The 14,596-nt window shown below is 37.7% G+C and overlaps 1 long non-coding RNA gene across 2 annotated transcripts; it reads right to left on the bottom strand.

The window, feature by feature from the left end:
• Positions 1–219: 219 nt before the first annotated feature.
• Positions 220–2,872, bottom strand: LOC119367579. Of its 2 annotated transcripts, none has more exons than XR_005176348.1 (4): positions 2,808–2,872; positions 2,075–2,288; positions 1,586–1,756; positions 220–640 (listed from the first exon to the last, which is right to left on the bottom strand). It is a non-coding gene; the product is annotated as an uncharacterized LOC119367579 (long non-coding RNA). The 2 variants fall into 2 exon arrangements; XR_005176349.1 differs by having other exon boundaries at positions 1,586–1,639.
• Positions 2,873–14,596: the final 11,724 nt, after the last annotated feature.

Genomic DNA, 14,596 nt, shown 5'->3' with positions numbered 1-14,596 from the left:
TATTTATCAATAAACTGGCACTACGCCTAAACATTGTACCAAAGCATAGCGAAGCGTTAACAAAACTGCAAGCTAAATTTGTTTATGCTTGCTGGGCACCACAGGTCCTAGAATATATCTTTACCTACTATTTGTGTATATGTACAGGAACCCTGAAAAAATCCGACTTCAATTTTTGGAAAACTTGCTTGTTGAGTAAAGTTCAGAGCAAGTGTTACAACTAAGTCCTTTAGCTATTCCAGCAATATCCACTACTGGAGCACCAAAGATACCACCAAAGAGACGGCTTGTTGCTTCCTGATCTGATGCCTAGAGCAAAACCCCCCATAATTTCGTTCGTAATGACTCACTATGGAATCACGAATTGATTCTGAAAGTGAAAAGTAGTACACAAAACAACTGACGAAGGCACGCAGCTGTCTCCTTGAAGCGCCACCACTCCTCGTACTGGAGCGCAGACAACCATTGACGCTGAACCGGATTTTGAGCTCAGTCACCAGCTGACCGCCACAATCACCCCGGATCCGCGGGTTGAAGTGGGGCATCTCCGTCGCGACTTTCCCATGTATATCTCCATAGCGAACTACGTCAAGCGGAGGCAACGGGTACATGTACCATAGCGGCGACGGCTAGCTCCACGCTGACGAAGAACAACAGCACACCGAGCAGTGTCAAGCTTAGTACCGTAAACTACAATATCATGATGTGAAATTTTAAAACCACTTTCGATTTTCAAAATATGTATACAACTACGTGTTAATGTTTACCATCAACAGGGGAAGGGAAGAGTCAAAATTGTAAAATCAAAACAGGAAAACTTCCCCCGGATGCTGAAAAAAATCAGTCCTTCATACCAAGGCATGCTCACGTTTCATCCGAGAATAGTTTTCATCGATGCTCATATGCGCTCACGGATAATAGAAACCAAAAAGAGCTTAAGGGTGTCGATTCAACGATACAGACCAAAAAGGCAGACCAAACAATACAGTACTCCATCCTTATATATATTGGCCAAAAGGCAACTTCAAATATACTGGACAAAAGGCAACTTCAAACAATTTACACTACTTCAGCACCCCATGTTGACTGTGAATGCATACCAAACAGTACAAATTCCACTCTAATATGCATTGAACAGGAAAGGAATTTCCAACCATGTACTACTGCACATAATTATTTGTTATATTTAAAACATTTTTTGTTTGCTCATTACAAAGTAAGGCAAATCCTACCAAATGTGTTGGTATGGTAGGAAAATTTTCAAGAGCTGAGATTTGCTATGCTACACAACTAAAAGTATTAACCTTACAATTGTGATCCTAGATTGCAAATAAGCATACTTGACAGGAACTATGAAAAACTACATCCTACTTCTAAATTTGTAGCAATGCTTTCTTGATATATTAGGGTCTGCAACTAAAATAAGTTGTGCCTATTTAATCAACCATGACAAAGTTTATGATCTGAAACAGCAGTAGCAATCATGGTCAATCTGAATCATGGACATTGCAAAATCTGGCAGTATCTTGTATCACAATGGCATATGCAAGCACTGAAAAAGATAGAACTGCGAGCATCACAGTACCTGGGACAATCATTTCTTCAGAAAACTACCCATCAAAGTAGTCATCGATAATTCCTGCCAATGTCATGTTATACCATCAAGAGCTATCTTGATATGTTAGGGTCTGCAACCCCAAAGCAAGATAAACGTAGAACAAACTGTCCTGGTAGGTGTACCCAAATGTGTTCTCTTCTACCATCAGTAGAAGTAAGAGAACGGCAAAGAATTTTAGAGCAATAGTTGCTATAAGAAAAGTTAAAAATGTCCAAGCATAAAAAATTGTCTACTACATCACAGTAACACAAGAATATTGACCAAGACTTTTACAATAACATGCAATGTTCTTGGAACCATTTAGTAGTAGGTTTTTGTTCTAGTAGTAGGTATTTGAGTTGAAGTACACCAAATTTACATCAGATGTTTTTCAAAGAGACAAATGGCATCCAACAACAACTACTCAATATAACAAAAGTATAATAATTTTCCATGACAATGAACAGCACTGTGTACCTTCTTTGTATCTGCTCTTTCCATTTTTAGAGGAAAATGCTAACAATACTTCAAGATTTTTATCACCACTTTTCTGAGGCCAAAGAATCTGGACATCCACTTATCTTCTAATGCACCTTCAGAAGTAAGTAGACTATCATAATACCATTCTCTGTGAGCTCCAACACCAGCAACATCTTGTTTCCAATCATGAAAAAATAAGCCCCAATAACACCTGGAACAAAAATAAAAGGACCCCAATAACAATACAGATCTTGTTTGCTGAAGACAATCTCACCATACAAAATCTAAGGAGTTTCATTAAAACTCAGCCAGATGCATTTCCCCAAAATAATAGTATTTCATATGAAAAGACATGTAACTAACAATATACAATGATTTGCATTTGCTAACTACTATAATCAGTTGTTTGCAATGTTTAATACCATGTTCAGAAGGAGAGATATGTGCCATCTCCTACAGAGTGCAATCCAGTATGTTCAGAAGGCAAAAGCAAAGACATAAAAACTACCAATGCATATGTTTGAAAAGTGAGTTCCTAATAAGATGAGATAATTGTTGGACTTCCAATCAAAGCAATTCATAGGATCAAAAGTTACAAAGATTTCAGTAAATGTTCTCATTATCTTTGATTGATTACAAACAGATTTCTGCCTATTGCACAAAGCCCATGCTTGTAATCTGATGGGAACTATTAAAAACAAGTGAACATATCAAGAAAACATGTACTGACCTCCATCCATTACGCCATGTAAGTTGGTTCCCTTGGAGTTCAGGTAATACATAGACAACAAAATCAATTGAATAAAGAAAGCAATCCGCACTGTACTGGTAGCTAAGCGAGACCTACAGGAGCAGAGGAGCATGGTTTGATCAAGGAATTGGGAATCAGTTTTAAAAAAAGAAAGGGGGAGAGGCTTGGGTGGAAGGGATCTCACCAAGATGTAGCCATGGAGGAGGGACGACTGGAGGAAGCAGTTGCGGCCTTGGGGCGGCGCACGCACATCACCATCCTATCATTGCGAGCAGTAGTGTTTTTCCATTCTTTCCCCAGCCTCCGTCACGCTCATGGCTCTCGTGGCTCCGACGAAGCCCTGCCCGAAACCCTAGTCACGGGCGAGCGGGCGGTAGAAGACGGGAGAGGAGAATATAGCCGGAGGGGAGGGAGGCGCGGACCGTGGAGAGCTCGGGGGCGTGCTGCGCGGTGTTGGAGGTCGCCGGAAGCGGACGGCGTGGGTGGTGGCGGCGGCGGCGATGAGGGGGAGGAGGCGAGCCCGTGCTCCCTCTTGTGGTCGCGTTTTTTTCCTTTACACAAATCTGCTCGGACCGCGGGTTGAATGCTTCAAATGACAGGGTGTTTTGTGAAAAAACGAAGCGTTTTCTCAGATCCACTTAAACAGGGAGCGCGGGTTGATTTCCTTTAAACCGAGGGGCTTTTTTGCCAAACAACCACGACGGACGACCAGAAGCAATAGCTGGTTTATTAGTAGGTAAAGACTAGGAAAAATGCCCGTGCGTTGCATCGGGAGAAAAAAAACACTTCACATGCGTCTAATCCAATATTTATGGCTCAAGAACCTCTTCACACCAGCCCACGTTCTTTATACCTGGCAATCCACCCATGTCGCCGCATATGCCCTTGCGTTGCAACGGGAGACAAAAAAAATATGGCTAACCAAATAAGTATGACTCAATATCCCGATATATGACAGTACTCTATTTTAACATAGTGGTTCATCATGTTGCCATTTTTTTTCCTCACCCTAGGTGATGATGGTCGCGATGTTCACATGATCACAATGCACTCGACGTGGTAAATCCCAATGCTATGAGTTTGCCAGTGCATGCCACACTTGTCACTATGTTGCACAAGGGAACGTTTAAAACTTTAAAAACAAATCTCATTGACCACCAACTACTCCCAACGCCAAGACATATAAAGACTTTCGAAAAACTAATCAAATCCTAGACATAAAATACTTTTGAATCAGTGAACAGTTTTTCGAATGGACAAACATTTTTTTTTGAAAATTTTGTTTTTCTCAAAAAAATCATGAACATTAGTATTGTTCACAATTTTTTTGAATGTATGAACCGGTTTCATATTCATTAATATTTTTTGACTCAACAAACATTTTTTGAATCTATGAACTTTTTTTAAATTGGGGAACAAAACTAAAAAAACAAATATTTATTATTATTATTGTGAACATTTTCTAAAACTTTATGGACATTTTTTTCAGATTCCCGAATGTTTTGAATACACGATCATTTTTTCAAAATCATGAACATGATTTTATTTCTGGACCATTTTTTAGAAATTGTGGTTTTTTTTATAATTTTGCAAAACCACCAACATTTTTTGAATCTGCAAACTTTTTATGATTTTCTAAACATTTTTGAATTCACATATATTTTATGTTTTTTATCAAACTTATTTTTTTTGAAAACTCAAAAACTTTTAGAATATTAAAATCCGGAATTAATTTAAAGAAGAAAGAAAACAGAATGAGAAAAGAAAAGACAAAAAAGTAAAATGAGAAAAAACAGGGGAGTGAAGCCCCGCACATGGGTCGGCACATGAACATGCATCTAATCCAATATTTATGGCTCAAGAACCTCTTCACACCAGCCCACGTTCTTTATGTATACGTGGCAATCCACCCATGTCGCCGCATATGCCCGTGCGTTGCAATGGGAGACAAAAAAAATTATGGCTAACCAAATAAGTATGACTCAGTATCCCGATATATGACAATACTCTATTTTAACATAGTGGTTCACCATGTTGCCATTTTTTTTCTCACCCTAGGTGATGATGGTCGCGATGTTCACATGATCACAATGCACTCGACGTGGTAAATCCCAATGCTATGAGTTTGCCAGTGCATGCCACACTTGTCACTATGTTGCACAAGGGAACGTTTAAAATTTTAGAAACAAATCTCATTGACCACCAACTACTCCCAACGCCAAGACATATAAAGACTTTCGAAAAACTAATCAAATCCTAGACATAAAATACTTTTGAATCAGTGAACAGTTTTTCGAATGGACAAACATTTTTTTGAAAATTTTGTTTTTCTCAAAAAAATCATGAACATTAGTATTGTTCACAATTTTTTTGAATGCATGAACCGGTTTCATATTCATTAATATTTTTTGACTCAACAAACATTTTTTGAATCTATGAACTTTTTTTAAATTGGGGAACAAAACTAAAAAAACAAATATTTATTATTATTATTGTGAACATTTTCTAAAACTTATGGACATTTTTTTTCAGATTCCCGAATGTTTTGAATACACGATCATTTTTTATTTCTGGACCATTTTTTACAAATTGTGATTTTTTTTATAATTTTGCAAAACCACCAACATTTTTTGAATCTACAAACTTTTTATGATTTTCTAAACATTTTTGAATTCACATATATTTTATGTTTTTTATCAAACTTATTTTTTAAAAAACTCAAAACTTTTAAAATATTAAAATCCGGAATTAATTTAAAGAAGAAAGAAAACAAAATGAGAAAAGAAAAGACAAAAAAGTAAAATGAGAAAAAACAGAGGAGTGAAGCCCCGCACATGGGCCGGCCCATGAACATGCGTGAGAAAAGAAAGATAACAATTGTGGAAGTTGGGGATCGAACCCTGGTCTCACCGCTAGAAGAGCGATCAGCCAACCACTCTGCTAGCAGTCGTCCTGTGTCATCTAGTTGTTGCGCCCCTATAATAACACAACAAAAGAGGCGTTGATTTTTGGTCCGAAAAATCGACTAGTTTTTTCACTTACGGGTGGCATTGGTGGGTAATTTTAACCAACTTGAAGGGTAATTTTAATGACGGACGACCAGAAGCGATAGCCGCTTTATTAGTAGGTAAAGATATATATATATATATATATATATATATATATATAGGTAAAGATAAAGATAAAGATATACTAGCAAAAGAGCCCGTGCGTTGCAACGGGAGAGAAAACATAACACACGCTCTTAACCCAACAACCATCACTCAAGATCACAATAGGTCCATCTTCTTTATTTTTGCGAGGCATCATATTTGTGTTGCCGCTTATCCTCCTTCTCACCCTCGTCGGCGATGGTCTCGGTGTTCACACAAAACAAAACAAAAACGTGTTTGAATATGGTTAATTCTAAGGCGTCTCTCTCTCCCTCTCTCTCTTGCTATCTCTCACTCCCGCGATGAGAAATCTATTGTTTTCCCCTGTGACATTTTTCAGAGGTATGCATGTGTAGTTAGCGATATTTTCTTTTCCCTATATGGTTATAATGAGGTGTTTATTTGCAATCCGGATCGCCGCCGGTATGAAAAAAATTGGATCTTGCGCTACAAATTATAAGTTTGCTTCCAGAACAATAGTTTAAAAATATTTAAAGGTAAAATTAACAACATATCTAGATTCCACACATTTTTCTAATAAAATTTCATATATAATATGTTAAAATCGAAGTTACGGTTTAAAAGATACAGATAATTTAGAAAATCATTTGTGTGACTTAAATATATTCCTGAATAATATTTAAAATACTTAACAGGTAAAAATAATCTCATATTCATATTCTACATAATTTTCTAATCAAATTTCATATATAACATGTTTAAATCGGAGTTACGGTTTAAAAGATATGGATGATTTAAAAAAGCATTTGTTTGACTTAGATATGATCTGTGGATGAATTATCTAAAACATCAGGGGGGTTTTCAAAAAAATTGAAATAACGGTTCGGGTGTGACTTAAATCCGGACCACGGGTTGATTTCATCAAAACACATGGACTTTTCTGAAAAATGCCATGACGGACGACCGAAACCCAATTTGCTTTATTATTAGGTAAAGATATATATATATATATATATATATATATATATATATAATAGGACAAATTTTATCTATAAGCAGTGATAGTTACCTCCTAATTATCCACCGTCGATGTGCAACAGGATAGATTGGGTTTGCGGGCGGGCATGAATCCGTTATTCGTATGCAACCTAGTTTTTTAATTAAATAATCCGGCTGATTTACCAGCTAGTTTAAACAACCCACTTGATTGTTGCTGCATGCATGCCTGTTGCATGCGCTAGTCCGTTCGATCCATAGTAGTATCATTTTTTTTATAGAATCTATATAGTAGTATGTTGATACGTTAACTGGATTAACACGTCTTAGAATTATGTGTATGTCTACTAGCTTAGAGTGTTGTTGGCCGGCCATGGTACCAAAATATGCATGTTTAACAGAGAATTTTAAAGTTATTAGTTAAAGGGATTAATGAAGATATGAGTATATTCATCTAATCTCAGGACTATATGAATCTAAAAAGGAGTATATCACAAAAAAGGAAGTTGAAAAGGGAGTATTTTTTATACTATCATACTCCCTTAGTTTCATATAGTATGTAGTATATCACATCACGCAAAAAATATATGCAGTATATCACTGATTTTTTTCTAGAAAGATAGTATCGAGTATATATGAACTAAGGTAGTATGGAGTTCATATAATATGTAGTGTATCATTGAACAATTTTTCTAGAAAGGTAGTATATGACAGAAATGGAATATGAAGTATCTTTTTTTAATAATGCGAAGTATATTTCTAGAAAGGTACTCCCTCTGTAAACTAATATAAAAGTGTTTAGATCATTAAAATAGTGTTCTAAACGCTCTTATATTAGTTTACAGAGGGAGTAGTATGGAGTATATAAACAAGAGTGGTATGGAGTATGTCAACAAAAACAAGAGAGTTTTTCTTTTAATTAAGTTGCAAAAATATAAAACTATAGAATTAACATACTCCCTCCGTCTCAAAAAAATGTCTCAATCTTAATACAACTTTGTACTAGAGTTAGTACAAAGTTGAGACACTTATTTTGAGATGGAAGGAGTAGTATATTTTATCATTCATGTGTACACATCATGTATATGTATATATACCTCAACTTGAAGTATGTTGTATGTAAACCATCCTAAAAGAATACTCCGAACACCATTCTAGTGACCATACAGGTATTGTCATCATAGGCTACAATCAGTACATTTCACTAACATGAACGATAGTGGAGTCCAATGATCGATTGTATCTATACAATCCTGGCCGCCGGCCTGCTGATATACACAAGGCAAAACGAACTAGTTCTAGTAAGGACAACCCATGGAGATTTAGAACGTGCAAAACATCTAGCTGGATACTCATGACACGCATGCATGTCTTGTAGCCATTGTTACCGTTGGATTATGGGGTAGGAGATCAGGTATGTATCTGGTGTTGATGAAGGCGGCGTATATTTCAGTGATCTCCGACACCTTGCGCACTCGACGGCCACGGCGGATTACGCAGCTTGGTTCCTTATGAGTGAGTCGATGCAGCTAGCTTTGTGCTGCAAGAGCGGCCAACACCAGATTTGAGGGACGTCGTCGGCCACGCTGGCTGGATGGCGGGGTGCATATCAGATAGCTGAAAAATCCACCAGCCAATAAAATACGTAAGTGGCTCGCTAGTGCTTCCGGAACATTAATGGAGATAAAAGGAGACGATCTAGCATGAAATTATACATGGAGCGACGGAAACCACAAACAAATAAATCTCACGGGATGCATGGATGGAAATTGCAGGGTCATACTGAATACCTTATTTGTTGTTGATAATTGCCCCAGATCCCATTATTTCGGTGCAGATGTGATTTGGATATATATATATATATATATATATATATATATATATATATATATATATATATATATATATATATATATATAAACACTATTCTGATCATGGGATCAGAATAATATTTTGATCACAACCTAACCTGCCCCGCTAGTAGTACGTTGAACTTCCCCGTGAACTCGGTTGAACTTCCGCCAACATTGCCCAAATGGGGCTTGCGATATACCGTTGGAAAGCTATGGAAACCAGTATCATGACCTAACTTAAATTTTTGACAAAATATAAGCGGTTTAAGAGCAGTTTTGAAAACCGTTTTTTCTTCGCACAAAAAACATGAATCGTATTTTCGATCGCATTTCTAAACTGTTTATCGGAATGAGGCATATAATATGGCGTTGGAAAGGTGCTGCAAAACTGCTCCTTCCACATGTTAAAAGGTTTTTCTAATTCCCTATGGTTAAAGAGTAATTTTAAAAAATGTAAAATTTCGTAAACCGAACAGCTGAGTTCGTTTTTTTTATGTCATATCTAAACGGCTAATCCAATGGAGGCATATGATATGGCATTGGAAAGCTTATGAAAATGCGCTACTTTTTCATCTTGAAAGTTTTTTTCTAATTTTGAATGGTTTAAGAGTCATTTAGAAAATGGTCCAAGTCCTACCGAGTTTGTATTTCTGAGCTAAGTTTTTAACCGTGCGTCCGAATGCAGCAAATGATATGGCGTTGGAAAGCTTGAACAAATGCGAAACTTTTTGGTATGTATTGTTTCTCCCAATTATTTACGGTCTTAAGTCAGTTTCAAAAATGGCAAAAAACATATTTTCACCGTAATTTCTACAAACTTTATCGGAATCGGGCAAATAATATACCGTTGAAAAGCTACGGAAAATGCGAAACTTTTTCATGTTGATGGTTTTCTCTGATTCCTACCCGTTTTCAAGTAATTCCGAGAACGGTGGGATCATTCTTACTGCCTCTATCGCGAAACAAATTCTTCGAAAATGCACCGCGTGAAGAACCTGAACTTCTCGGTGTGTGTACCTGAACTTCACTCTGTTTTTCACGTGATTTGTTTGCTCGTACATCTTCATCCACTTCTCGTAGCTCTCCATCCCACTCACGGAAATTGAGCGGGTGATATATCGATGGAAAGCTGTTGTAAACACGCAACTTTCCCGTGTTGATCATTTTTTCATACTCGCGACGGTTTTGAAAGTTTTTCATCTGAAATTCATTCAGTGTAGTAGGTGAACTTCCTGCTGTTTTCACGTTGAACTTCTGTGACGTATTCTCATTTGTAATTTTCTCATCCATTTCATCAGTGTTACACAAATAATATTCCTTTTGTACAAACGTCTCTCACAATATTTTTTTAACTTTCTCCGACCGAGGACTTGAACTTACACAAATGATATTCCTGTCGTTTTGAGGTAAATTAGAAAATGGCGAGATCATGATTTCTGCATTCATCGCGAATGGAAATGCATTGCGTGAAGTAGTAGAACTTCTGGGGCATGTCTGTTTGAACTTCACTTTGTTTTTGACGTGCTATTTTCTGCACTGCATGAAGTAGTTGAACTTCTGGGGCATGTCTATTTGAACTTCACTCTGTTTCACTTTATTGTATTTTTCTTATATGAAACACACACCATGTAGTACGTGAACTTCCGGTTGTTATCACGTTGAACTTCTCTCTGGTTTGAGAGAATTATTTTAAAACACAAAAAACAACATGTTTTTTTATGTATTTTGGACATCTAAATACACGGTGAACCTCTCTCATAAGAATTTTTCGAACTTTTCCTCGTCGAGCACTTGAACTTCTAGCAATCATTTTTTTTCATTTATGAGTTGTTTTTAAAAGTGCAAAAAAGGTGTTGTGTTTTTTATTTTTTTGAACAGGTAAATCCTAGGTTTTAATAAACTCCGAACTTCTCTGTTATTTCAATTTGAACTTCACCTTTTTATATTTTTGAGTAAAGAATTGTATTCAATTTTTATACGGAAAAAGTCAAACATGGAAATACAACGTGAACCTCTCTCGCAAGAATTTTTGAACTTCTTCGGACACATCACTTGAACTTCTTTCAAAAAACCTTTTAAGCTTTTATTTTTCTATACTTTTATTCTAACCTGAAATGCATTCCTTGCAGTACTTGAACTTCTCATTGTTTTCACTATGAACTTCGGTCACATTTTTTGTGTACACGTTGAATTACACGCAATTGAAGGTTGGACGTCATTTTTTGCCATTTATAAAACATGTAATTGGAGGTGGGACATCCCGCAATATAAATTCTGAACCGCGCACGGGGGTGCACATGAACTTCTTGCACACGAACTACTTCGTTTTTTAAAATTGAACTTCTTTGTTTTAATCTTTAGTATCGGGAAAATCTGAGATTTTTATAAATATCATACAACTTAATATTTTTTAATCAGGATGGTGTTATTCATTAGTAACGGGAAAAGTACTAGTTACGTAATAAACTTGTTTTGAACGGTATATACAAAAATTTCCATCGATTTATTTGGAAATAGTAGGTAAACATTTTTATTAAACCAAATAAATACCAAATGAAAGAAGTTCAAATGCTCTTATAAACCTTTTTTTAAGTGCTCGGTTATTTTTTAATTTGACCTTCTTAGGGTTTTTTTAACATGGAAAATATTTTTTCTATTACATATTTTGAGCTTCTTTCTTATTTTTTCTTTGAATATTTTTGTTATCCTATTTCAATAATACGAAAATCCATGGGAGATTTGTTTCCACCCATAACGTTTTATTTGAACCTTTCAATTTATTTAATTTGAACTTCAAGAGTTATCATTTTTCTAGGTGACACTTCATTTTCTTCTTTGCTATATAAACATGGAAACACTATTTTTTTGTTAATTGGAACTTCTTCGTTTTACTTCTTTTAGTAAAGGGAAAACATTACTTTTGTAATAGACATTGGACCTCTTCGTTATTTATATTTGAACTTCTTCATTTTATTTGTTTTAGGATTGGAGAAATCCTAATTTTCTAAAAAATATCTAACTGCTTCATTATTGAAAATTGAACTTCTAGTTGTTTTAGAATAGGGAAACATCATTCTTTAAGAAAAAAAATTGAACCATTCCTTTCTTTTTAACTTGAACTTCTATGGGTCTTTGTAATAAACATCAGACCGCTCCGTTATTTTTAATTTGAAGTTCTTTTGTTTTTGTAATAAATATCGAACAACTCCGTTAGTTTTAATTTAAACTTCTATTTTTTAGAAACGGGGAAAGTACGTTTTTATAGTCATCAAACTTAATTTTTTTTATTTGTAAACATTAAAATGTTCAATTTTAAAGTTAATCTTCTTGGTTTCTTTTTTACAAACGGGGGAAAATGTTTTTTAATAAACTTTGAACAACTCTATTTTTTAATTTGAACTTCTTGCTTTGTTTATAAACATAAGATACACACATGTTGTTTCATTTTAATTTGATATTTTTTTAAAAACCAAAATGAGATGATACGCAGTCAACCACATAGGCCAGTACACAGATAATTAAGTTATCTATTTTGTTCTCTTTTCAAAGTAAAAAATGCGCTTCTTGTCCGAACTTCACTGAAGAAATTTTTACTTAATTCATTTTTTGTGTGCAGTGTTCTGATTTTTCCAAACTTCCCCATTTCATATCTCCAAACTCTCTTTTTTAAATGTCCTTTAAACTATGTTTTTCCTAAATGCATGAACTGCTCGACAACACTCTTTGATATTGGGATTCTTGTATTTTTGAAACGTCTCTTTGTATAACTAGTTGGGTTTGGTAGTAACTCCCGTGAAATCAACACCCATCAGTCAAAAAACCTTTAATTAAAATGTTCAAAAGAAAACTTTAACTAGTACGTTGTTTGTATTGCAAGTAGCATTAGCAGTACCCACGCATGTTCTTCTCCAAACAAATAGTTTATTTTTTACACAAGGCTGGGATTGTTTTACACTACACCTTTTCGTCCTTATCTGTACATTTTCTCTCCTGGAACTAACCACCACCACTTGTTTATTCTTTGTTCTCCCTTCTCTTTTTAACTTTGTCTCTGCTCATGCTTAGCAACTGAACCCGCAAGCTAGATATGATCATTTCCACTTTGGTTCAGGCGCCCGCATGACCATGGTCAGAGCAACCCGGGAGGATCTTGGTGACGCCAGACACAAGCAGCGTCCTCCCCGGTTGTGTACACCCTGCACTCCGTCCCTGCCGGAGAAGGCCGTATCTCTCGACCTGCTACTTCTTCAGACTTCGACCTTCTACTTCTTCAGAGTCTGACCTGCTACTTCTTCATGCAAGATGGAGCACAGCATGCTTGGCTTGGTGGGAAACCTCACTGAGAGAAATAGGTGTCCTTGAATGCATCTGCTACGGTGGGATGTAGATGGAGGTGTAGGTCGGAGCGGCGATGCAGATGGCACACCGACCGCATCTGCTTGGGGGAAGTTGCAGCCATGTTGTGTGGGAGGAAAGGGGAGCGGTGCACGGAGCTATCCATGGTGCATCAGCGAGTTGTGGTGGTGATGCAGGGCGGTGCAAGCTTAAGATAGTTGACACAAGTCATGGCACTAGGCAGATCATCATCTGCAAACTTTGCTGCTCGGCAACGCCGTATTTACACAAAGTTGGTCAGTGATCCACTGCCTGCGGCCTTCGCAACAACAACTTGGAGAAGATACAAGCATGAAGGTCACAGCTTAGCCTAGGGCAAGTCGCCGCTCAGGCCTGGGAAGGTCGCCGAGTTTGCGGTGGGAGACCCACGCCCAGCAGCTGGACGGACTGCTCGCGCGCGAGACGTTGGACTGCTCACTCGAGATGGTGGATTGTTCGGCCGCCGGCGCGGGCATGGCCAGAGGCAAAACAGGGAGGAGGCACGGGTCGGGCGTAGCTGAGAGGCCGCGCCCACATCGGTTGGCTGCCTTCCTCATCCACGGCGAGCACCTGGATGACCCCGATCCAGATTCTCGTTGGGGAAGAACCAGGGGAGGAGCTGTGCAGCACGGGGATGGTGGAGCAGCGCCGGCCGGCGGTGGTCGCGAGGCCTGGAAGGGCAGCTGTGCGCCGCGGGGCAGGGCGGCGGGGCGCTGGGAGGAGGGGAGGCGACGCGCCGCGGGGCGGGGCGGCGGCGCGCTGGGAAGCCGGGATGTGGCACGCCGTGGGGTGGGGCGGTGGGATCCGAAGAGGGCGGATGCAGTGGCGACGCGATTTGGGAGGGGCGGCGGCGGCTCGGTTCAGGAGGGCGGCTAGGGGAGGGGGAGGGGATCGTGGGCTTGTTTCCGGAGGGCGGCCAGGGATCGAGGGAGAGGGGATCGTGGGGCGGTTCGGGGAGTTTGGGAGGATCCGATGGGGAGTTTGGGCTGATCGTGATCCAAAGGGTCGCGCTATTCCTCACACAGGTGAGGAATAGTTATTCTTCACCCCTTCTATTTTATCATCAATGCATCGTAATTTTACGTTCCTTAGATTTTGTCTTATTCCAGACATAAAAAAAGAACGTAAGAAAATATGTAATCGTCGTAAAAAATATTTTATGTTACGATAAATTACAGATGTAAAAACATAGTGCAAAATGTACATAAAATGTATTTTTTCTGGTCTTCTGACATTTTTTATGCCAAATTTTACGCAGTGAATCAATATGACCGTAACTATTTTTATTTGAAACATAATTTATTTATGAAATGATCGTAATATTACCTCGGATGAAGAATAATGTATTCTGCACCCTGGGTGATGAATAGTAACACTATATATATATATATATATATATATATATATATATATATATATATATATATATATA

The sequence above is a fragment of the Triticum dicoccoides genome, chromosome 2B (assembly GCF_002162155.2).
Source record: "Triticum dicoccoides isolate Atlit2015 ecotype Zavitan chromosome 2B, WEW_v2.0, whole genome shotgun sequence".
Taxonomy (NCBI): Eukaryota; Viridiplantae; Streptophyta; class Magnoliopsida; order Poales; family Poaceae; genus Triticum; species Triticum dicoccoides.
This window is presented reverse-complemented; position numbering and strand designations above follow the sequence as displayed.